Genomic DNA, 25,117 nt, shown 5'->3' on the forward strand with positions numbered 1-25,117 from the left:
GAGTTTTTTAAAGAAGTGACTAGAATGGTTGATGAGGGAAGGGCCGTGGATGTCGTCTATATGGACTTTAGTATAACGTTTGACAAAGTCCCTCATGGTAGGCTGGTGAAAAAGGTTGGATCTCATGGGATAAAGGGGGAGGTGGCTAGATGGGTGGAGAACTGGCTTGGTCACAGAAGACAGAGGGTGGTAGTGGAAGGGTCTTTTTCCAGCTGGAGGCCTCTGACTAGTGGTGTTCCGCAGGGCTCTGTATTGGGACCTCTGCTGTTTGTGATTTATATAAACGATCTGGAAGAAGGTGTAACTGGGGTGATCAGTAAGTTTGCGGACGACACAAAATTGGCAGGACTTGCAGATAGTGAGGAGCATTGTCAGAGGCTACAGAAGGATATAGATAGGCTGGAAATTTGGGCAAAGAAATGGCAGATGGAATTCAATCCTGATAAATGCGAAGTGATACATTTTGGTAGAAATAATGTAGGGAGGAGCTGTACGATAAATGGCAGAACCATAAAGGGTGTAGATACGCAGAGGGACCTGGGTGTGCAAGTCCACAGATCCTTGAAGGTGACGTCACAGGTGGAGAAGGTGGTGAAGAAGGCATATGGCATGCTTGCCTTTATAGGACGGGGCATAGAGTATAAAAGTTGGGGTCTGATGTTGCAGATGTATAGAACATTGGTTCGGCCGCATTTGGAATACTGCGCCCAGTTCTGGTCACCACACTACCAGAAAGATGTGGAGGCTTTGGAGAGAGTACAGAGGAGGTTTACCAGGATGTTGCCTGGTATGGAGGGGCTTGGTTATGAGGAGAGATTGGGTAAACTGGGGTTGTTCTCCCTGGAAAGACGGAGGATGAGGTGTATAAAATTATGAAAGGCATAGATAGGGTGAACGGTGGGAAGCTTTTCCCCAGGTCGGTGGTGACATTCACGAGGGGTCATAGGTTCAAGGTGAAGGGGGGGAGGTTTAACACAGATATCAGAAGGACATATTTTACACAGAGGGTGGTGGGGGCCTGGAATGCGCTGCCAGGCAAGGTGGTGGAGGCGGACACACTGGGAACGTTTAAGACTTATCTAGATAACCATATGAATGGAGTGGGAATGGAGGGATACAAAAGAATGGTCTAGTTTGGACCAGGGAGAGGAACGGGCTTGGAGGGCCGAAGGGCCTGTTCCTGTGCTGTATTGTTCTTTGTATCACTTCACATTTCTCTGCATTGAACTTCCTCCACCTTATATCTGCCCATTCCACCAACTTATCTACATCCTTTTGAAGTTGTGCACACTATGCTCCTCAGTTATCTTTCAATAAGCAAGGTTCTGATATCATCCTCTGCAAATTGGAATGCAAGAGTCCACGGGATGAACTGCAAGGCACAGGTTTCTGGAGTGTGTACAGAATTAATCCATTCAAAGAATGAAGTACACTGTTCAAAGGTTGGCTACCCATTTACAAATGTAATTAAACCATAACAGTTAATTTGCAAGCACTATATTTACTTTCCAATCTAAAACAGCACTGTGATTTTATTATAGTCAATTTAGTTAGCTTATAATTATGTAAATCACAGCACTTTTATACATAGAAGCATAAAAGATAGATTATGGACTATATTTTCCAACAGAGTAGGAAGAATGCTTAATTAGGATAAATTGCAGATTTTTATTTCTTAAAAAAATGATCTGAGAATCATTATGGCGCTTATTTTTGTCAGTCTTATCTCATAAGTTTTGATTTAATTGGTAATTTTCTACATGGGCAGCAAAGCTTTATGTTTGCAATTAATTTGTCACGTAAAATGCAATTTTACTGGAGATAACTAAAGTACATTGAAAACTCAAAACAATTTCACTAAAACACTAACACAAGACATGATGATCCATCTCTGCGTTTCTGCAATTAAGCAGTGCTAGCATGCAAATCGTTAATACATCAATAATAGATTCTGGCAAGTGAAGAAGGCACCCAGAGAACTCCGGCAAGGTAAATTAACTTAGTGTTATTACAATTATGCAGCTCTTGCTTGAGGTTTTTTTCCTAGCTGATGTTCTGTAACTACAAAGTTGAAAAATAAAATCTTTTTATTAAGAGTTTCCATCTTACTGAGGAAGCTCCAAACCAATCCACACCCAACAACCTGCTCTGAAAACTCTGCTAACATTTAACAACTGTGACAAGTTCCATCATGGCGGCTGAAACAACCCACAATTCTAAACAAAACAAACCACCTCATTCTAAAAAGACAAGTCAATTTTCCCTATCTTCCAATGTGAATGGATCATTCAGCAAGTTCCAGGATCTGTTCCACACCTTCGCTAAAAACAAATCCATTCTTCCTTGAACCATACTCAGCAAGTACCAGGTTTCACTGAAATCTGTCCATCAATTTTTGACCTCCAAGAAGAAAAAATCTAACCACCTCTCTGTGTTATATCATTATATTATTCGTAAAGACATAGAAACTTATTGTTCTGAGAATGTACATCTGAGATACCTTATTAACTGCCACACTGAGATGAATACCAATGTATCAGTCTCGCAGCTACATGGAGAGCAGCAAGCAATACGCTTGATGAAGCTCCAGCACTTTGAGTCTAAAGAGTGATTATTTCTAACTCATATGAACAAGAAGACACAAGGCCTTGGCATTCGACAGCATTACCATCGCTGAAACCCCCACTATCAACATCCTGGCTCTATTACAAAAAACAGAAGTTACCATTGATCAGGAAATTAACTGGACCAGTCACAGAAATACTGTGTCTACAAGAGTAGATCAGAGACTGGGGAATTCTGCAGCAAGTAATCCAGCTCCCGATTCCCCAAATCATGTCCAGCATCGACAAGTACCAAATACTCTCCACTTACCTGGATGAGTGCAGCTCCAATGACCGCATCCAGGATATAGCCACCTGTTTGGTACCCCATCCACCACCTTAAAAATTCACTTCCTCCATCATTGATGTACAGTGACAACAGAAAGATACACAACAACAACTCACCAAAACTCTTTCAGTAGCATCATTCTAACCCACAACCTCAACCACCTGGAAGAATAAGGGCAACAGACGAAAGGAAAACCACCACCAGCAGGTTCCCCTTCAAGTTTTACACCAGCTTGTCTTTGATGTGGATCCAGAACTGGCTTGCCCAAAGGAGGCAGAGAGTGGGTATAGATGGGTCTTTTTCTAAATGGAGGTTGGTCGCCAGTGGTGTGCCCCAGGGATCTGTTCTGGGACCCTTGCTGTTTGTCATTTTCATAAATGACCTGGATGAGGAAGTGGAGGGATGGGTTGGTAAGTTTGCCCATGTCACAAAGGTTGGTGGGGTTGTGGATAGTCTGGAGGGATGTCAGAAGTTACAGAGGGACATAGATAGGATGCAAGACTGGGCGGAGAAGTGGCAGATGGACTTCAACCAAGATAAATGCGTAGTGGTCCATTTTGGCAGGTCAAATGGGATGAAGGAGTACAATATTAAGGGAAAGACTCTTAGTACTGTAGAGGATCAGAAGGACCTTGGGGTCCAGGTCCATAGGACTCTAAAATCAGCCCCGCAGGTGGAGGAGGTGGTTAAGAAGGCGTATGGTGTGCTGGCCTTTATCAATCGAGGGATTGAGTTTAGGAGTCCGGGGATAATGATGCAGCTGTATAAGACCCTCATCAGACCCCACTTGGAGTACTGTGCTCAGTTCTGGTCGCCTCATTACAGGAAAGATGTGGAAAAGATTGAAAGGGTGCAGAGGAGATTTACAAGGATGTTGCCTGGATTGTGTGGCATGCCTTTTGAGGATAGGCTGAGGGAGCTCGGTCTTTTCTCCTTGGAGAGACGTAGGATGAGAGGAGACCTAATAGAGGTATATAAGATGTTGAGAGGCATAGATCGGGTGGACTCTCAGAGGCTTTTTCCCAGGGTGGAAATGGCTGCTACGAGAGGACACAGGTTTAAGGTGCTGGGGGGTAGGTACAGGGGAAATGTTAGGGGGAAGTTTTTCACACAGAGGGTGGTGGGCGAGTGGAATCGGCTGCCGTCAGTGGTGGTGGAGGCAAACTCAATAGGGTCTTTTAAGAGACTCCTGGATGAGTACATGGGACTTAATAGGATGGAGGGTTATAGGTAGGCCTAAAAGGTAGGGATATGTTCGGCACAACTTGTGGGGCCGAAGGGCCTGTTCTGTGCTGTAGCTTTTCTATGTTTCTAAGTGTATTGCTGGATCAAAACCCTTGAACGCCTTTCCTAATAGTATCTACACCACATGCACTATAGTGGTTCAAGAAGGTAGTTCACTACCATCTTCTCAAGGGCAATTAGGAATGGACAACAAATGCTGGTCTTGACTGTGATGCCACAAGCCACGAATGAATAAAAAATTAGGCTGGAACTTAATGAGCACAGATATCTTAGAGGGTTGTGGGGTTGGAGATCATTACAGTGAGAGCACGGGGTGATGCCATGAATTTGAAAATAAAGAACATTTTTAAAAATGTGACATTACTTGACTGGGAGGCAAAGTGAGGTAATACTGGGTGTCACCAACATACAAGGACATCGACACTGTTTTCAGATTATGTTGTCGACGGACAGCAAATGGATGAGAAATATGAAGATCTGAGGATAGATCCGTGGATGACAGCAGAGGTCATGGTGAGGGAGTGGAAAAAGAAACTATTGAGGATCACTCTCTAATTATTATTAGACTGAAAAGGATGGAGACAGGATAATGCAATTCCACCCCGCTGAATGACAGCGGAGAGACATTGGGAGGATGGTAGTCAGCCATGCCAAAGGCTGCAGTCAGAACAAGAAGGAATGGGGATGGACAGTTCACCTTTTTCACATAAAACAACAACAACCTTCATTTATATAACACATAAAACACAGAAAAATCACCCGCTGTGTTGAAATCCCTCTACCCACCATAAAGAGAGCTGAAATATTTTTGTTTAAAGTTGGCTAACTTCATGAAAATAGTGGGGGGAGGAATTTCAAATGAACACTTCGGTATTTGTCAGTGTACTTTCCAGATGTTTTCTTGTTGCTATCTTTCATTTGGATGTGTGATTATGATGAACCAAAATGTTTATGTCGGATTTCTCTGTCATCCCTTTCAAAATTTAGAAAATGTCCTTTTCTAAGATCAGTATTATAAAACTGCATTGAAAATAAATATAGACTCAAGATGATTCTTAATCATATGATTTCTCTGACATCAATATTCCAGTCTGTAAGTTTTAAAACTATGGCAAAAAAAATATTTATTGCTTACACTTTGAAATAAACATAATCAGTTTAGCACTTTATAATAGGATGGTTGAAATAAAAAGCACGCTTTTAGCAGCAGATTAAACCTACAGCAACAAACATTGCAATGAGTCATTCCACCTGTGAAAATACTCAAAATATTTCTCACCCATCCATGCAATATTCTGTTTCTCACAATTTGAAATTAGCATTTATACTGTCACCTTTTGTGTCTTTTTGTTCTTCGTATCTGTTCTAACTTTGGTGTCATAACCTGACTACTCTGAGCATCTGGTCAGAAATGATGAAAGATAAATCAAACGTCTGATAAATGATAAGATGAAATGACTGGTGAGGAATGTGCTACTTTTAGCATTAATTAAACTAGTTTAAGATGTCAACATTAAGAAACCAGACTGAGAAAAATATCACATTGGAAAATAAATTAACATATTTAAGCCTGTTATCAGTTGTTTCTCAGAGGCAGGAAATGCTTTTATTTTCTGTTAAAACTAAATTTATGTCCTTCTTCAGTTCTATTTGTGATACCCATTTTCTCAGCCAGGTCGCCGTCGAGTCCAACTACTAGGATGGGGAGAAACTTACTTCATTTGTTCTTCGTTCATATTTTTGGCACTATGGGCGGGATTCTCCGGCCACGCTCACCTCAAAACCGGAGAATCCCGCCCAAGGTCAATGGACCTTATGGACCTTTGCATGTTCTGCCCAACCGCCCCCCCACTCACTACAATTCCTGTGCTGGGTGAAATTGGAGAATTCCGGCCTATATCTCTCTCAATGGTTTGACTAAGATCAGAAAGTCATTGGAGTCTATGGACAAAAGCTGACATGTCATTTTGTTGCCCGTGCTTTGGTGCATCAACTAGGCATGTTTGTAACTTCACAGAAAGGAAGTTTTATTTATACTAGAATTGGTTCCATCACATAATGTTTTAAATTTATGCAATTCTCAGTTGGCAATAGAAGGCCACCAGAAATGTAAATGTCCACATGAACCAACTCATTTTTGATAAATGATATTTTCAAACAGACCAAATTCAGGATATCTCAGGAATAAAACTTTATCAGCTTTCCAGGAGATTTTTAAAAAAATTATTTTTAACAAAGCATGGAACTTAATCTCAGAATAGAGGAATTGATATTCCAGACATTCTGAATCAGAGAGGTTGTTTAGCAATAATTATGATTTAATACACCATTAAAAATGATGTCTCACCTGATGAAGGAGCAGTGCTTCAAAAGCTCGTGATTCCAAATAAACCTCTTGGACTTTAACCTGGTTTTGTAAGACTTCTCACTGTGCCCAACCCAGTCCAATGCTGGTATCTCCACATCAATGAGATGTGACACTTACAATGGTTTTTACATTGGGAATAGTGTTCAGAAAGTTGAAGTTGATGTCAACTTACTGATTCTGTGCGAATTGAATCTGCAACAGTGCATGCTGTGGGAGGAGTAGGGTATCCCTGACAATAACTCTTGCTCCTTCTGGCTGCCAAGGAATTCTTCCAAAGATGAAACAGATTCCCTTATCCTGACCTCTTCTGCCATCATGCAAGGTTTCATTGGCAGTCTTAGCATCTTGCGAGTGTCCTGCAATCTGAATTCAAATTCATGTCACAATGCTGATTATGTCATTGGATTGTGACTTGTACATTTCAATAAGGTTTCTGCTGCCTGTTGCAGGCAGTCTTCATGTTATTGGAATCCTGGTCATTCAAATAGCTGGAGGGATGAGGTGAGGATGGGGTTGCTGAAACACACCTGGTGGATTGCTATGGGATTTTCCAGCCATGCTGAAGAAAATGGACTTATGAATGGCTATTTGCATTTTCCAGCACCCCTTGCTGCAATGGGGAGTAACATTCTGCCCACTGACTTGTGCTTGGTGTCCATTTTTAACCACCTGTCTATACTATTCTTACAGCTGGTCTGGGTCAAAATCAATTTGACTGTTGAGGATATCATGGGAATTTCCATTTCATGATCATGACAGCTGCTCTATTTTCTTCAGGCATTTAATCCTGCTTGAATATCTAGGACCTCTATGGTAGTGGTCAATATCAGTTCCCTGTACTGACTACCACCTGATTGCTGCTCATTATCCCTTAACAGTTTCACTCTGTCTTACTTGAGTGATAGATTTATCAAGGGCTAACTTGGGATCTATTTATAACCTTTCAGATAGTTACTCATCTTAAAAACTATTGCAATATGATCACAAATTATGTCAGCATATTATAGGCATTGTTCAGACTGTTATGAAGCGTTTCATTGATTCAGTTTTTCCTGTTTCTTCTGGACCACAAATTGAGCTCTCATAGTTCCATAAATGTTTTGTAATCTTTGGAAAGAATACAAAATATCTTCCCAATTCTTTACTATTGAATACATCAGTCTGTTAATCTAATTCACTCTTATTTCAGCCTGAAGCGATTCAAAAATCTTTTAAATTGTTTTATCCAACTTGACCATTCTGCTGGCCCCCTCAAAGTCAATGTTAACTCCTGGGTTTCTGTGCCGCAGAGACATATCTCTGTGCATTAAAATTATTCTATCGATTTGAGGACCTTGTTTTATCCAGACTAGTGTCCTGAACAATGTGTTCTAGGTTTTCATAGTTTCTAGGGAATCTTTGAACAACAGCAACAGTCCAGAGATCACTTTCGGATTTGGGCCATGTTAATAATTTTCTGTGGAGAGCTGCAAGCACCAAGTAGGTGCTCCATTGCTGTTTGCCAATTTGTACCATTCAATACCATCCAGTCACTGCATCCAGACAACCTGTTGATGAAGGATGAGGGCTGTAGTTGGGGGGAAGGGGGGGATGTGGGGCGGGGGGGAGGGGGGTGGTGGGGAGTGGAGGAGAAGCTGGTTGGAGGGTAGTAGTGATGCACCAATAATTTGGAAGATGTTTGTGGGGCTTGAACCAACACTTCTCCTGTTGTCAAAATGACAATTTACTATCCAACTTATTTTTTGGGCTATTTTTTGGTCCTTTCATCCAAGTCACTGGTATAGGGCAGGATTCTCCTAGTCTGCCGAAAGTCAATGGACTTTTAGCTGGGTCGCCGAATCTTATATGGTGGGTCCCCTCATGACAAGGCCAGAAAATCCCAGCCACCAATTTTAAATAATTGAGGCCCCAATGCTGATCCCTGGAGCACTCCACTAGTTACAGCTTGCCAACATAAAAATTAATCCTTTATCGCTACTCTCCGCTCCCTGTTAGATAACTATTCCTCTATCCATGCTAATGTGTTAGTTATCCTTCACACCATGAGCTCTTATTTTGTGTACTAAGCTTTGATGTGACATCTAATCATACAACTTTTAAAAATCCTTTGGGGAATAATGGAGAAGTTGTAAAAGGATTCCTGAACTGATTTTAACCCATTGAACTGCATTATGAACTCTCCTTCTGTGATCAACAAGTCCTGCCGTTGGCCTTGAACGCAGAGCTTCTAGTCTTTTTTGTCTATGTCAAACAGACATTGTGCTATTTCAAGGAAAGTAACAAGGAGTGGTAGATAGAATTATATTGCAATAAGGTTACCTAAGGTGTATTCTGTTAAGCACAGAGAAAGAAACTAGAATCTTTGAACTATTGAGTATTGAAGTTTCTATCCTACAATAGAACACACTCAGTGGTAGAAATGGAAATAGAGAGCATTACCGAAGCCAGAGTGTTCCCCAAATAATCTAAACAATTATGAAATGCTGGAAATCTGAAACAAGTGTAGAAAATGGAAGAAATACATCAAAATCCCACCTGACATGTGAATAAAGAAACATGTCGTTCTTTTTCATTCAGTTGATGACTAACCTGTTCTACATTTCCAACATTTTCAGTTTTAATAAGGAAAACTATACTGATCATTAAAGCAATTTCAATTCTTAGTTAATTGAAAAATACACATGCCCGTGTATGCTAAAAAAAGTTACATTTCAGCCAACAGAATGATTTAAAATGTATTAATCACGGCTACAATACACCTTTCTTGTTTAGTAATGCTTAAGTATTTAATGGCACACCAGAACTCACATTTATTAACTTACATGAAAAATGCTGCCATTAGGACCAATGCCATTTTGTAATGACTGGCTGCTTAATTATCCGTATCACTGAAGCTGATTGCTACTCCCACTGGTTCATAATTCCCAGTCTTTTCACACAATGCAGCATACCCAGACTACTCGGACTACAGGTCATTAAGTAACCACTGAAAGATTGTTTTAAGAATACCTAAAGGACACATTTAGTTCTGGAGAAATATGTGTCTTGATACCTCATGTGTTTAACAGGTGTTTGGCATGGCAATGCGTAACAAAGGATTAGCTTGCACAGGGTTGCAAATCCTTCCTCATTATGACTGAATGCTGGTGTGAATCATTGTAATTCTATTCCACTTACTCTGACACCATTATGACATTACACAATAAATTTGTACATTTGCACACAATTCTAGCCAATTGCATTGATGGCTTTTAAAACACTGAGTGATTGTAGACCTCTTCAGCATAAAATTATTCTAACCGTACTGCCTTCATGAGCACTTCAATGAATGTTATTCTTCTTCTGTTGTGGAGCAGGATTTGCAAATGAGCTAATTTCTCTGCAGTAAACTAATTGTTCTCCCCTCTCTTTATGCAAGAGCTTTCAGCTGGATAAAAGGTCCTGTGCCCATCAAAAGTGCTTTTTGTTTGCCTTGTCATGGTCCCTTAAAAGTGAAGATCTCATTTGCCAAATGGATGCATAATTACATCAATGAGAATGTAACAAGCAAAGAGCTAATTAGATAAATGGTGATTGAGTAGAGTCGTAGTAATAAGATAATTGGGGGGGAGCAATTATTCCAATGTAATAACTGGATACCATGTTGTACGCTTTTCTATGTTAAAAAGCAGGTTATTTCAAAGCTTGTGCATACACAACAATTTAACATAGAAAGTGTTTTGCGGTAATAGCTGCACTTGGACAAATCATTGATTGCCTTCGAATGTTCAGGACAATATCATTAGGCTCCCATGCAAGCCAAGAAGATTAACGTTTTAGCAGGACATTCAAGACAAAGGTATCATTTGTCACAGATAGTTGGGTAAATATGTAAAGATGTTTGAAATCACAATCTTTGCCCCAATTTCACGTCATGTTTATTTGCTGATTTGATTTGTTCTCTCGTTTCGCTTATTTCCTTTACTTTCCATTTGGACAACAGCTACCCTACCATTTACACTTCCTTTACATACATAAGCTGAAATCTTAGCACTGTTCACGCCAGCGGAATTTTCCCATTCTTCCGCAGTGAACGGAGATTTGGCTGGCCGCCAAATTCTCCGACCTCGCTGCAGCGAAAGCGTGGCATGAACGGGCAGTGAGATTTAGCCCATTGTTTCTTTGGGTGGAATTTTCTCATAGAGTGTCAGGCTTTGACTGAAAACTAATATGTGTCTCACTAGGTGCACTGCTGAGTTTTCAGACCAGATTAAAAGGAACTCTGAATGGGGGCTCTAAAGATGGTTCCCCGGTCAGAACTGACCTTAAACTCGCCCCAGGCACCGCCCACCCCCCACCTCTCCCCTCCCCCACCCACCATGAAGGCATCAGGGGCTCTCCCCGACAACAGCACAATTATCAGCAGCTCTTCCCCGACCCCCACAACAACCACGGTAGTATTGCCACCACTACCCCCTCCATCACTGCAAGGGTCCCCTTCAACGTCCGCTTCCCCTCATCAAAGCAAGGTCCCCCACCTCGATGCCTGATCTCCCCCTGAATGCCCATTCCCTCCCATCACAGCAAGCTATCCCCCTTGAGGCCCACTCCCCAACTGTAACTGCAAATTCTCCCACTTAATGGCCATGGGCACACCCAATCACTGCCAAGCTCCCCCCTTCAAAGACCTCGGTGCTGTCCCCCACCTCCCCACCACACAGAACAAGAAACCACCCTCCTCTGCATCCCCAATTGGGCTCCTCAAAAGCCCACCTCTGGTGCTGCCCACAGCACAGGTTGACACTGCCAAGTTGGCACTTCCAGTTTGCACTGCTGGGTTGCATTGTCATTTTGTACATACATATTCAAAGAAAGGATTACATGCATGCTATAAATTGTTTCCCTTCCCACACCTAGTGATGCACAGAGCAGACTTTCATATGTCCCCATACTGAGGTTTTTCCTGGAATCAGTCACTAGCCTGTTGCCAGAGGCTTATAGCCTGAGGGGCGCCATTTTGCATCAAGCATGGCTGACTAGGACTCTCTGCCATTCTTCCCACCTTCAGCGGTCACGGGCATTCAGCCTCTGATCTTCGGGTAAGCGTCCTCCAAGGCGGCCTTCACGACACACGACAGCGCAGAGTCACTGAGCAGAAACTGATAGCCAAGTTCCGCACACATGAGGACGGCCTAAACCGGGATGTTGGATTTATGTCACACTATCAGTAACCCCCACAGCTTGCCTCCTGGACTTGCTGGCTGTCCTGTCTGGAGACAATACACATCTCTTTAACCTGTGCTTAATGCTCCCTCCACTCACATTGTCTGTATCTTTAAGACCTGGTTGGCTGTAGAGATTTGCATTCTAATCAGTATTCTGTAACTTGATTTTGTGTCTCTGTGCCCTGTTTGAGAGCAGATTTCCACTCCATCTGACGAAGGAGCAGCGCTCCGAAAGCTAATGGTATTTGCTACCAAGTAAACCTGTTGGACTTTAACCTGGTGTTGTTAAAACTCTTACTATTCTTACCACCTGCCATTGGAGTGTGCTAGAAGTGTGTTGCAGGTTTATATACAACCTGTTTAAACACACCTACATTGGCTATCAAGTCCTGGGGTGGGACTTGAACCCAGAGCTTCTGTCTCAGAGGCAAGGACTATGTGCCCATTGCACCATGAGACCTCCTCCATACTATACATATCACATTACAAATGCATACAAGTACATATTACTGCATTACAGTAATAGTCTCCCAGAGAAAGTTAAGTCACGTACAAGGCATAAAGGAAATATATATGTATATATATTTGTCAGCTGGACTACTTTATAAAGTCTTCTTGTTTTCTTCAAAATGGGCAATTGCTGAGCTGGCTCCAGCTGGTCACTTGCTGTCTTCCAGCAGTTTCAACGTATCAAAAGCTAACACCTCAAACATCTGGAAATAACTCTCCAGATCTACCATAAGCATTCCAACCCAGCCGACACAATGGCCCCACAGGCGATGGGTCTGCTCCAGCCAACTTTGAACAACGATTTCACAGGCCCTAATACTGGTGCTAATGACCTAAGCATTAACTGTTCCAACACAATGGTTTCAACAAGAGAGCCTCATTTAACAACCCAAAACCAATGTCTCCTAGAACAAATGGTACTATAACTCCAATTGAACACCTCAAGGTTTCAGCATGGGAATACACCTCCTTTAACCCATATCAAGGAATGGTAGTAGGAGGTGTGTCACATGATCTCCTTCCCGCCACCCCCCCACCCCCCACCCCCCCACCCCCCACCCCCCCACCCCCCACCCCCCCACCCCCCACCCCCCTACCCCCACCCCCCTCCCCCCCAAGTTGCACTGTCATGTTGTCCAGTGGGATTAAACTCTGGCAGTTACTGTTTTGACCTCCATGAGAACAGAACTCCAGGCAACAGTCTGTGTTGTCTACCATCAAGCTGGTGGCAGCAGAAAGATCTCTGGCCCTCATTAAAACCTGGAACTTGTGCCTCCAAGACGAACTCACTATGTGCTTTCTCCCATCATGGATGTCTACCTCTGGAAAGGCAGGTCATCTTATCGTCAACCTCCCCTTGGAAGATATTTTCCATTCGACATCTGGTTCTGGACTCTGGATAAATTGTTAACTTGTATTTTATTGTAGTTGTACTTGAACATTCTTCCTTTTTCCTTATTCCCCATTTATTGTCTGAGCGCAAAAGAGTTTTCCAAACCCCTCTTGCATTTGTGCATGTAAAAACAAATCAACCCTTTTTGTTTATTCTTACCTTGAGTTTGCTGTGCAAGTTATTACTGGACAATTGGAATACTCAAAATTTCAGGGTTGGGGAAAATATGCCATCATTTATAAAGGGGGAAATCTGAATAAAAAATCACTTTTCTTTTTACAGATGTAGAAAGCGGGGAAATCATGACAGTTTAATTTAACCCCCTCACCCCCGACCTCCTCTCCGTGACTGTTGAAAAATTAAAACCACTCCTAGCTTCCAGGTAAATATAGCAATTGATTCATCCCAACATCTGATGAAACTCCCTCACCTCCCCTTCACTGACCATGGGACTCCTCCTACTGGCCCCGCATCCCCCAATGAGTACCCACCAACCCCCTTGTCACCCAAATGACCCCTTGCAGGATCCCCTGACTTCCCAACTACACCACCCTCCCAAGTACACTTCCACATTCCAAACACCCAAGGGATTCTCTGATAACCTCATGGGACTCCCCTCCCCCAAAAGTACATGCCCACCCCCCAATTTCCCTCCCCACCCCTGGCGGCACATTGGCTAGCACTGCTACCTCACAGCGCTAGGGACCCGGGTTCGATTCCCGGCTTGGGCCATGATCTGTGTGGAGTTTGCATATTCTCCCCGTGTCGTGTGGGTTTCCTCCAGGTGCTCCGGTTTCCTCCCACTGTCCAAAGATGTGCTAGTTCGGTGGATTGACTATGCTAAATTCTCCCTCAGTGTACCTGAACAGGTACTGGAGTGTGGCGGCTAGGGGGTTTTCACAGTGACTTCATTGCAGTGTTAATGTAAGCTTACTTGTGGCACTAATAAATAAACTTAAAAAAAACTGAAACAACTACATCCCAACCTCCCAATGGACCCGTGTTGCCTTCAGCCACCAGCTCCTGACTGTTTGCCCTCCCATTGCCCACCCCACACCCTGACTATATGCCCATTGACCTAATTGCCCTTGTCAGCCTCCTGGCCTAACCCAACTGTCCTTACCATCCCCTGACTATATTCCGAGTAGACCCCACTATACTCCAACTCCACAAACTGCTGTCCTCCCCCTGACTGCCAAGTCCACACCTCCCCCCCCCCCAATCACTCCACACTGCCTACAATCCCTCCTCAGGTGACCACCCAAAACACCCCTGACCCATTCTACCACCTCCTCCCCGTATCCTGCCCACTTACCTAATAAACTTACCCACTCTCTGGCTTTGCAGCAGCTAGTGTTGTAAAAGTGTGGCGTGTCCATCCCTCTGATTCCTCAGCTTTGGACAGAAGGCTGTGAGAACTTGCTGTGCTGCATAGAATTACACAGCCTGGGTTAAAAGGTCCAGCGAGAAAGGAGCGGCTGGATTTGCAGGTAAGTAACTACACGTGGAATGACAGCCTGTCTCAATTGCCACTGGAATGGAAGTTATGGCCTGCACTGTCAACCTTCTCACTTTTCCACCTGAGCTCTGGCATTAAGTTTTTAACTGGCTGAAAAAGCCACAATATTGGCCTGACAAACAGATAGGTGGATACATCGTTAGTGAACAGGAATGTCCACAATGAAAACAGGAAGGAAATGCTCTTATCAGCATGACTGACAAGTCAAAAACTGTCATCTAAATGGTTATCATGAGATCAAAAATAATAACCATTTTTACTGGGCTGGAGGAAATTTCTCTATTGGAGGAGACAGCATCAGTCCAAAACTCCTATTGGTCTGTGATCTTCAATTCCCCAGCAAGGTATGTTATACTTCAGAAAACCAGGTGGTGAAGGATCAAACTGAAGCCAATCTTTACACATTTTTAAAGTACTTATTTGAAAATAGATACACATTACAATCACACATCTCCTAACCCAACAAGTAACTGTTCTTATTTCTAGGAGCACATGAATCCCTGGTTAATGTCCAACACCTGCATATAATTAAGTACAATTAATAGAGAATTAACAAATCCCGTCTCTCTCTTTAAATAAAAATTAGACTTCCGTGTTCAACAGAATTTTCAAACCAATTAAATCAAAGATCTCCATATTCTATACAAAGCACTACGTTGTGAGACTTCCCTCCTCTCGGACTTATTCATCCAGATATTTCCTTTTGTAAAACAATTATGCAGGTGATGACTTGCATCCATCCATTTAATTTTAGAGGTTTCTTTCTCTCCAGCATTTGTTTCAAGCTGGCAAGGTCATTCCATAACCTTTTTCTCATTTATTGTAGAGTTTATATTTCCCCCACAAGGAATGGATATCTACATAACATTAAAAAGCTACTTTATTTTCAGTATGTCCATTGTGCAGAATCTCACTTCAAACAAAGGCCCAAACCCATTTTCTCCACAAGACCTAGGGCGAGATTTCCCGTCCCTTCCCACTGACAGGATCTTTCAATCCCGCCGAAGGTGACCTCCCCACGACAGGTTCCCTGGTGGCAGGATGGACGAGCCATCCAAAATGCCATTGACATCGATGGGACTGGAAGATCCCACTGGCGGTAAATGGAAAGCCACCTCCACCACCGGAAAACATACTATAGGAGCGGGGGCTGGAGGGGAATCCCGACCTGAGTGTTTTTCAGCCAAAGTACATTTAATTAAGCTTTTTATTTTCTTAACTTCCCAAACTAAAGGACAAGCTTTTCCATTCTCACCTTTCTGAAATACCATGAAACCAACTGCATTAGACTATCTAAAGGAAGGTCTGCATGCGACACATGGTTAAAATGGCTAATTTCATATCCTTTGTGTCTTCTAAGCATAGGAATTGGCTGGCTGATTGTCAGGGCCCTGATAGTTAGGTGGGTGCCATTGATGATCCCTTGGAACTGGGGATTTACATCAATGGTGATAAAGCCCAATGCTTCCTTAACTGCACAGACCTTTCTGTCTTAAAATAGATGTATCTCCTTGCCCTCTGAAATAGGGCACCCACAGAATGCCTGACGGTGTGATAATCTGCCAACTATGGGATATCACCCAGGTCCACAAATGACCCCTGGAATGACCCAAATGCATAAAAATTCAGAGCAACAGTAACATTGATAGCTTCAAGTAGGAGACTGTCACGAGAGCAATGAGGTCACTATCCACCAGAATGCATATTAGTTGAACAAGGCTAAAAGGAGGGATTTTATGCCCCAAGCGGCATCAAATAAATCCATATAGGTAGAACTGATGAACAAAGAAAGGGTAAATCATATGGTTGGGAATGCACTATAGACACCCCCCCCCCCCTCCCCCAATCAGTCAGACGGAGGTAATTGCTGAGAAGTCTGGAAATAATGGCAGGAGATATCAACTACCCTGATATTAACTTGGATGAAATCAGTGCAAAAGGTACAGAGGATAGAGAATTCGTAAAATGCAGTTAGGAGAACTTTCTTAGTCAGTATGTAGCCAGCCAACAAGAAGAAGGGCAGGGAGGTCTTTCACTAAGGGGTATAGATTTAAAGTAATTGACAGAGGTTTGGAGGGAAGTTGAGCAGAAATCATTTCACCCAAAGGGTGTCATAGGTCTGAAACTCAATGCCTTAAAGTGTGGTAAAAACCATCACCACATTCGAAAAGAAAATTGGGATGTACGCTTCAGGTGCTTTAACCAAGAGGGCTAAATAGCTTGAGCTGGAAAGTGAGATTCACTTGGTTAGCTCTTCTTGAGCTGGCCATGATGGGCTGAATGGAGCATTAAAAAGAGCAGGAGAACCCTGAAGACTGATTTTTGTTAACTTAAAGGCTCAGCTGTGACCAAGATGTTCAATAAGAGAGCAATCAGTACAGAATGGAGGGAGAGGAGTTTTGCCTCATTACTCCATGGGACTTTCCTGTCACTCATCTAGTGACTACCAACATAATCACCATGTCAGTGAAATGAAGGAGATAGTCATTGACTTCAGGAAGCGTATTGTGGAACATGCCTCTGTCTACATCAATGGGGATGAAGTGGAAATGGTCAAGAGCTTCAAATTTCTAGGTGTCCAGATCACCAACAATCTGTCCTGGTCCCCCCACACTGATGCTGCAGTTAAGAAAGCCCACCAACACCTCTTTTTTGTCACAACGCTAACAAAATTCTGCATCTCCCCTCCGACTCACTTACGGATGCACCACAGAAAGCATAATTTCCGTACACATCACAGCTTGGTTTGGTTCCTGCTCTGACCAAGACCGCAAGAAACTACAAAGGATTGTGAACGTAGACCAGTCCATCATGCAAACCAGCCTCCCATTCATTGACTCCGTCTACACTTCCTGCTGCCTCGGAAAAGCATCCAGCATAATCAAGGACCCGATGCACCCTGGACATACTCTCTTCTATCTTTTTCCATCGGAAAAAAGATACAGAAGTCTGAGATCACATACCAACTGATTCAAGAACAGCTTCTTCCCTGCTGCCATCAGACTTTTGAATGGACCTACTTTATAGTAAGCTGATCATTCTTTAAACCCTAGCTATGACTGCAACATTATATTCTGCGCCCTCTCCTTTCCTTCTCTCCTATGCACTCTATAAACAGTATGCTTTGTCTGTATAGCATGTAAGAAACTTTTCACTTTTCACTGTATACTAATACATGTGACAATAATAAATCAAATCAAAACGGTGTTCAGCTGGCTGGCAAATGAAGGTTGGCACAGATGTGTCAGTAGATGTCACTACCACTGTTTCCATGCCATCACACATTGGATTAGTGGCGGAAAACACAACCCAAAGTGTGATATGGAAATAATTATTTGTGGAAGGCTCTGTTTTGTTAAGACATGAATAAAATTTTGATGGAAATTTGAAAAGTACAAACTGATGAAAATAAAGCAAAATGGACTGAAAAACTGGAAAACCAAGAGATTCAAACAATGGAGTAAAGAAATTTTTAGTTGGCCCTATACTCCCAGAATTTAACCATGAAGGAAATACAGGTCTGAGGATTTAGCCTTATCTCTGACAGATGCTCGGTTTGAGCCCAGCTCAGTCAGGCAGTGGTGAATTTCTAATTATCTGCATCATCAATTAGCTATAATAAAACAGCACTTCAAAAGCTCACACGCTGTTGTGTTTCATGGGCATTTTCTGAATTTAAGGTACAACATTGACAATTGGTCTTTTTGGTTAGGCTTCATAAAATCGTAGAATCCCTATGGTGCAGAATGAGGCCATTTGGCCCATCAAATGTGCATCGACTCTCTGGTAGGGCATCTTACCCAGGCCCATCCCCACCCCTGTCCTTTCCTCATGGCTAATCCACCTAGCTTAAATATCTTTGGACACGAAGGGGCATTTTAGCATGGCCAATCCCACCTAATCTACACAGCTTTGGAGTGTGGGAGGAAACCGGAGCACTCGGAGGAAATCCACACAGTCACGGGAAGAATGTGCAAACCCCACATAGTCAGTCACCCAAGGCTGGAATCGAACCTGGGTCCCTGGCGCTGTGAGGCAGCAGTGCTAACTGCTGTTTAGATATTATGGATAATTTCAGTAAATCTGCAATTTCAGTTGGACAATTTGAGCTCTAAGCACAGCTCTTCACTTGGAGTGCAGCATCACTGACTTGATCTTTTATCTTTTGAATTCAAGCTGGAGAATTTTGCCCCTGTGCCCCCCTCAATCAATCAGCTTTAAAAATCAGGCAAAAGAAGCCCCCGTAGAAAAATTAGCCGAATACATTCATTGAGATCGAACAGGTCAAAGTACAACAGTGGGTGTTTGCTCATTTCATGAGTTGAGAGCCAAACAGATTCTCATTGAGTGCAATTGTGATAAGCTTTCTGTTGCACATCAGACCCTAGTTTAAAAGCAGTTACATAAATCATAGGTTGTATTTCTGAAGTGAGACATTACAAATGGATTTAGGGCCATCAGACCGTTCAAACTGAACACATAGTAGGTGTTTCTCTCAAATTTTAACTGAAATATTAATTAAAACAAAAGAAAACAATATTCTATTATTATTGACAGTATTGTGCAAAGAAGAAACAGGTTTATTTTGACTTTCGCTATGCCGTCTATATTTTTAGAATAGTGTCTTAAGGTCTCTCAGAATTATATTGTTCAGTTGTACAGATTTCTTCCTTTTGTTTCCTTCAGCCTGTAAATAACTTACACTGGATTGGCCGGATAATTTCTTTGAATGAATATAGTGTGATAAGATAGAAAATGTAGCTTTCTTTACCCCAGATATCTAGGTTTTTGAGCATAACACACACTGTCAATCCAAAAAAAGAACACTTGGACTGTAATCACAATAAACCTAACAGACTTGACTCCCACTTTCCACTTCCGTTTCAAAGCCACCAATTTAATGAAATGGATCTACTGTTCTCTGTGTAAAGGCTTAGTGCTGAACCTCATTATTGAGATCTGATATAGTCTGATGGATGAAAGGTGCTTTTTCACTTGCAAGATCTATAGAACTTCAGACTCAGAACAAATAATTTAAGTCTCTAAAGACCCAACAGCCCTTTGGCCCTTGAATTCTTTAAGGCTAGCAAGAGTATGTGTGGAGTATAATAGATTGTCTGGCTTATCCCTTTCATGTGGAAGTTACATTTATTTAACTGCTCCCGATAAAGAATATACTAGCTTCGAATGATTCCATAGAATGCACCTGTCATTGGGAATACAATGCTGTAACCTCACTTCACTTCCAGTTCACAAATTGGAGGGGGCAAATTTCCTCAGGGCTTCTCCCACACCTGGCGCCTGTGCAGGATCGGTGGAATCTTGTTTACAAGCGTTAATAGGGTTTCTGCTGAAAGTACAATGGCAGGGGAGAAGCTGTAAGGATATAATGTGAAAAGTATCAATTTATTCAGTATGGTTAGATTCAAACCTATTTGAATTGGAATGAACCAACTCAAGTTATTACAGTTCATTGCCTTCTGTCACAAAGGCCAATTTAAGAGGCACATGACAAAATCACCTGAACAAAACTCCATGTCCACTATATTGGGAAAAATCTGATCCACAATCTTCAAGTTGAAAAAAATGTTTAGATTACAGCATGCATATTTTTCTGTCAAGCCATTACAAGTTTTCAGATTAGATAGATTTTTCTTAGAAGTGATATTTGGTATTTACACAGTGGATATTGTTGTATATTTGTTTCAGCAATAATCCTTGCTAAGCTACCTGCCAAAGATTAGAATTAGCCAGAGGTAGGAGCTTAGGACAGGCCTCTTGTTTCCATATACAATAACCAAACCAATACTTACTAGTTTACCCTCATAACACCATACTATTCCAAGTGTTCCATGTTAAAGGGTGCCTGAACCCACTCTGATTCATAAGTGAAAATCCTGAAGGGCACCAAAGCAAAAATAAAATATAGTAAACAAGAAAATCTTTCATGATCCATTAATTACTCCCTTGGCTCCTATTTACTGCTCGTTTGTTATTTACCCCAATTTTCCCTCATCAATTTAGCCGGCCACATGACTTATTTTTTTATAAGTACAACATATTGTTCAGCTCCTTGACATCAACCTTAGCTATTCAAGACAGCACAGTAGTGAGTGAACCATTCAGAAACATATCTAGGAGTTTTTGTGGCTATCAAGGTGAAGGAACATTGAGAAACAGAACATCTTTCTATTTCACACATCTAAGACTGAATTTTCAGCACCCATGAGGGTGAGGTGCAGGCATGCTCTGAAAGTGGCACACTTAGATAAAAAATAGGAGCAGGAGTAGACAATATGGTCTATCAACCCTGATCCGTCATTCAATATAATCATGGCTGATCTTGGGCTTCAACTCCATTTTCTCCCTCTCTCTCCATAGACCATAATTCCCTGAGCGATAGGAAATTTGTCTATTCCAGCCTTAACTGTATTGAACAATAGGGCATCCACAACCCTCTGGGACAGAGAATTCCAAAGTGATCTTTATCCCGAGACTATACCCATTTTAGGTTCCGCCACCAATGGAACCAATCTTTCTGTGTCCACCCTATCAAACCCTTTCAGAATTTTGCAAGGTTTAATGAGATCACCTCTCATTCTTTGGAAATCCAACCCAGTTTATACAGCAAGTGGATGGCAAGTCAGTCTTCTGACAGCACTGGGATATGCTGGAAGTTTTAAAGGGAGGGTGGAGCTGGCAGTCCACAGGCCTCATTTTAACCTTGCTGTTGGAGAACCTGTTCACAGGCTGGAGAGGGACAGAATTATTTTTTCAAAATTAATCAGGTGAAGAGTGAAAAGCCTGGGACATATTAGTGCACAGTTTTCGGGAGCATAATATGGAGCCATTATTGATTGTGACTGCTGATGAAAAATCTGGTATGGGAAGAAATAGTTACACTAAGGGGTTACTGGTTACCTCAGTTAATTAGAGAGCTAGCATGTGGATCAGATTAACACCACTGCATATGGTCCAATTCCTGTTCTAGCTGTGATAGACTTGGGGCTGCCTCCTCACCCTACCCATAGTAAAGGTCATAGCAGTCAGATGTCGTTTGGTGAATAATAATCAAGTCCTTACCTTCAGGAAGAAAACTCGAGGTCTCATGCAATGGTCCAAAGCTATCATCGCAGAGTGAATGTTTAAACAGTTCTGTGGACCATTAGCTGCTGGCCCACCGCTCTCCTACACTTTTTTATCCTACCAGGCATTGGCAAGCCCCGTTATGGCTGCTATTTTACTTTTAAATCGCCCTCCAGAACCACGTAGCCACCTCCTCCTAATTGAGCTTAAACTCACCTCAAGTCAAATTAGGGCCTTTCCCTGTAAAAAATTGGGTTGCATCACTGACATTGCAACAATGCAGGGTCAGGGCCCAGAAATGATGCAGCTATTGAGTTCCTGGTGTCACCAAACACTTTAATGTAACATATATAAGGTCACCCAAATGATGTATGGTCTTAACCCCATCCTTGCCAAAAGCACTTCATTTAATATCAGTTTATTTCTATTGTCATAAAATTTATGAATAAAGGAAGAAAAGACTCAAATTTAGTTACTTGCGCGTTTCACAATGTCCAGACTCCCATAACAGCCTTTTAAGCACTATAAGAAATACAACAGTCAATTTGTAAATAGCAAGGTCCCACAGACAGTAAAGAGATAGGGACTAGATAACCTGTTTTAGTAATATTCGTTGAGGCATAAATCATTGCCTGTCCCTTGATTTGAGGATAATCTCTACTCAGAGTCATGAGTTTCAGCCATGGGCCTCATATAACCAAACTGGCTGATTCTCAATCCACAAAGCTTTGAGCAGATAGGTCAGGACATCCCACATGGTAGTGGGATCCAGAATAAAGCATTTGCTTCCTTTTCTTTTCTTGTCTGCCATCGATCGGCCACATCACACTGAGTGATGCAGTTTGAAGGACAAATTGTTGCAATTTTGATTGATTGGTAGTATACCCCTCCCAGGCAGTAAGATCACTTCAAGGAGAACTTGTGTGTCTTTGAAACTTTCTCTTTGTCCCCCTCTGGAAATGTGGCCATTTCAGAGTTGAGAGAACAGGACTTGGTGAAGGAGATGATTTAAAATCATGTGGACTCAGTGTTCAGTCCTTTGAAGTTGATTTTGCAGTCCTCCCATTGAATCCAGAGGATGAAGCAGAAACGTTGCTGTTAGAATTTCTCTAGCGCTCTTATCTATTGCTGATACATGATCCAGGTCTCACTGCAGTACAAGAGCATGGTGGCAACAGTTGCTCTGTAAATTAGGACTTTTGTTGACTTGCAAAGGTTTGTGTTATCAAACACTTTCTGCTGTAGTTTGCAGAAGCTTGTGCAACTGATCAAGTGTTTGATTTGCTCAGCATGGCTGGCCTTTGAGAGAGGTGACTGTCAGAGTATTACTCCATGGAAGGCCCTATAGCGGAGCAAGGAGCTCCTGTTGGCATAACTCAAGGAATCAATAGAATTCCCAAGCCTCTCCATCACATTAACTTGGTAATCCATGGAGTGATGAGGATAAATATTGGTCAGGAGATTTCTCTACTTTTCTTTGAAGTGGTGTCATGTTTTTTTTAATGTTCATCTGAGAAGGTAAACAGGGCCTTGTTTTAATGACCCATAAGAAAGACAGCACTCGCTCAGTGCTGCAATGGAGGGGCGAACTTTCCCGTTCCGCCCACCATGAGAATCGGAGCAGGCAAGGGGCGGACCATGGAAATGTCCGTTGACCTTGGGTGGGATTTCCGGTTTTTAGGGCGAGCACGGCCAGAAAGTCCCGCCCAAAGTGTCAGTCTAGAATTTTTGTTTAAGTATCTGGAATGGGGCTTAAACTCACAACTTTCTGAGTGAGAAACAAGAGCGAATCCACAGGGTGGCATGATAGTTAACACTACTGGCTCACATCACTAGGCACCCAGGTTCAATTTCCAGCTTGGGTCACTCTCTGTGCGGAGTCTGCACATTCCCTCTGTGTCTACGTGAGTTTCCCCCGGATGCTCTGGTTTCTTCTCACAGTCCAAAAGACATGCTGGTTAGGTGTATTGGCCATGCTAAATCCTCCCTCAGTGTACCCGAAGAGGCGCCGGAGTGTGGTGACTAGGGGATTTTCACAGTAAATTCATTGCAGTGTTAGTGTAAGCCTATTTGTGACACTAATAAATAAACTTTAAACTGAACCACAGCTGACACTCAAGACTTTTCTGAGTTGTGATTTCCAATCTAGGATTAATTTTGTGCTATGACCTTATAGTCATGCACATTTTTTCCAACCAATAAAATCCAAGAATTAAAATGGAGCTTTTTATTACACAGCCAAAAATGGACCATCATTTATGCATTATTTTGCTTTTCAATCACTATTACTGAGTCGGTGGTCTAACCTTTATCATGCTTGGAGCTCCTCATTCATTGAATGCTTCTTATGTCGTTGAGTGCTTGCTGCTGACCATTATTACATGTTCGTCTACATCGTCCTACATTCTTCTCGCAGTGAAAAAGCAATTCAAAGAATGAATGACTGTTACAATCGAGTATCACTAAAGGTGGTGTGACAGCTAGGTGAGAAAGGATGAACTGGTTCCCCTCTATTCAACCTCCTCAGTTGGTCGCAACAAAGATTTAAATTTATTTTTCACGAGGATGTGCCTTTTCCAATTCAGAATGTATTTAGCGATTTAAGCAATGAGCCCTCATGCAATTATTCTGGCCCACACACACATGCAGGTATCAGAAATAGGGGGAGTTAGAGTCCAATAAAACAACGGTAAAAAGAATATGGTTAAGTGTCCTTTGATTGCCCTTAAAGTGTAGATTGTTAAATGCTGTGGTTGATTTAGGTTAGCAGGTTTCTTGGATACATTAAAATGTAGAAGATATTGCAGTTATTAAGAGATCTCATTTCGCAAGTAGGTTTCTGGTAGAGTGGGCTTCTTGAACTGAGCAACATACTTATTCCAAAGGGGAGAGAGAGAGAGCAGCTTTCAGCCTGTTTCCTCAACTGAAGACTTTCTCAACTGAAGACTTCCTCAACACCACCTGTGCCATTGGCAATCTCTGGTGACAAAGAACAACAAAGAACAAAGAACAATACAGCACAGGAAACAGGCCCTTCGGCCCTCTAAGCCTGTGCCGCTCATTGGTCCAACTAGACCATTTATTTGTATCCCTCCATTCCCAGAATGCTCATGTGACTTTCCAGGTAAGTCTTAAACAATGCCAGCGTGTCTGCCTCCACCACCCTACTTGGCAGCACATTCCAGGCCCCCACCACTCTCTGTGTAAAAAACGTCCCTCTGATATCTGAGTTATACTTCGCCCCTCTCACCTTGAGCCCGTGACCCCTCATGATCGTCACCTCCGACCTGGGAAAGAGCTTCCCACTGTTCACCCTATCTATACCCTTCATAATTTTGTACACCTCTATTAGGTCTCCCCTCATTCTCCATCTTTCCAGGGAGAACAAGCCCAGTTTACCC

The sequence above is a fragment of the Mustelus asterias genome, chromosome 6 (genome assembly GCF_964213995.1).
Source record: "Mustelus asterias chromosome 6, sMusAst1.hap1.1, whole genome shotgun sequence".
Taxonomy (NCBI): Eukaryota; Metazoa; Chordata; class Chondrichthyes; order Carcharhiniformes; family Triakidae; genus Mustelus; species Mustelus asterias.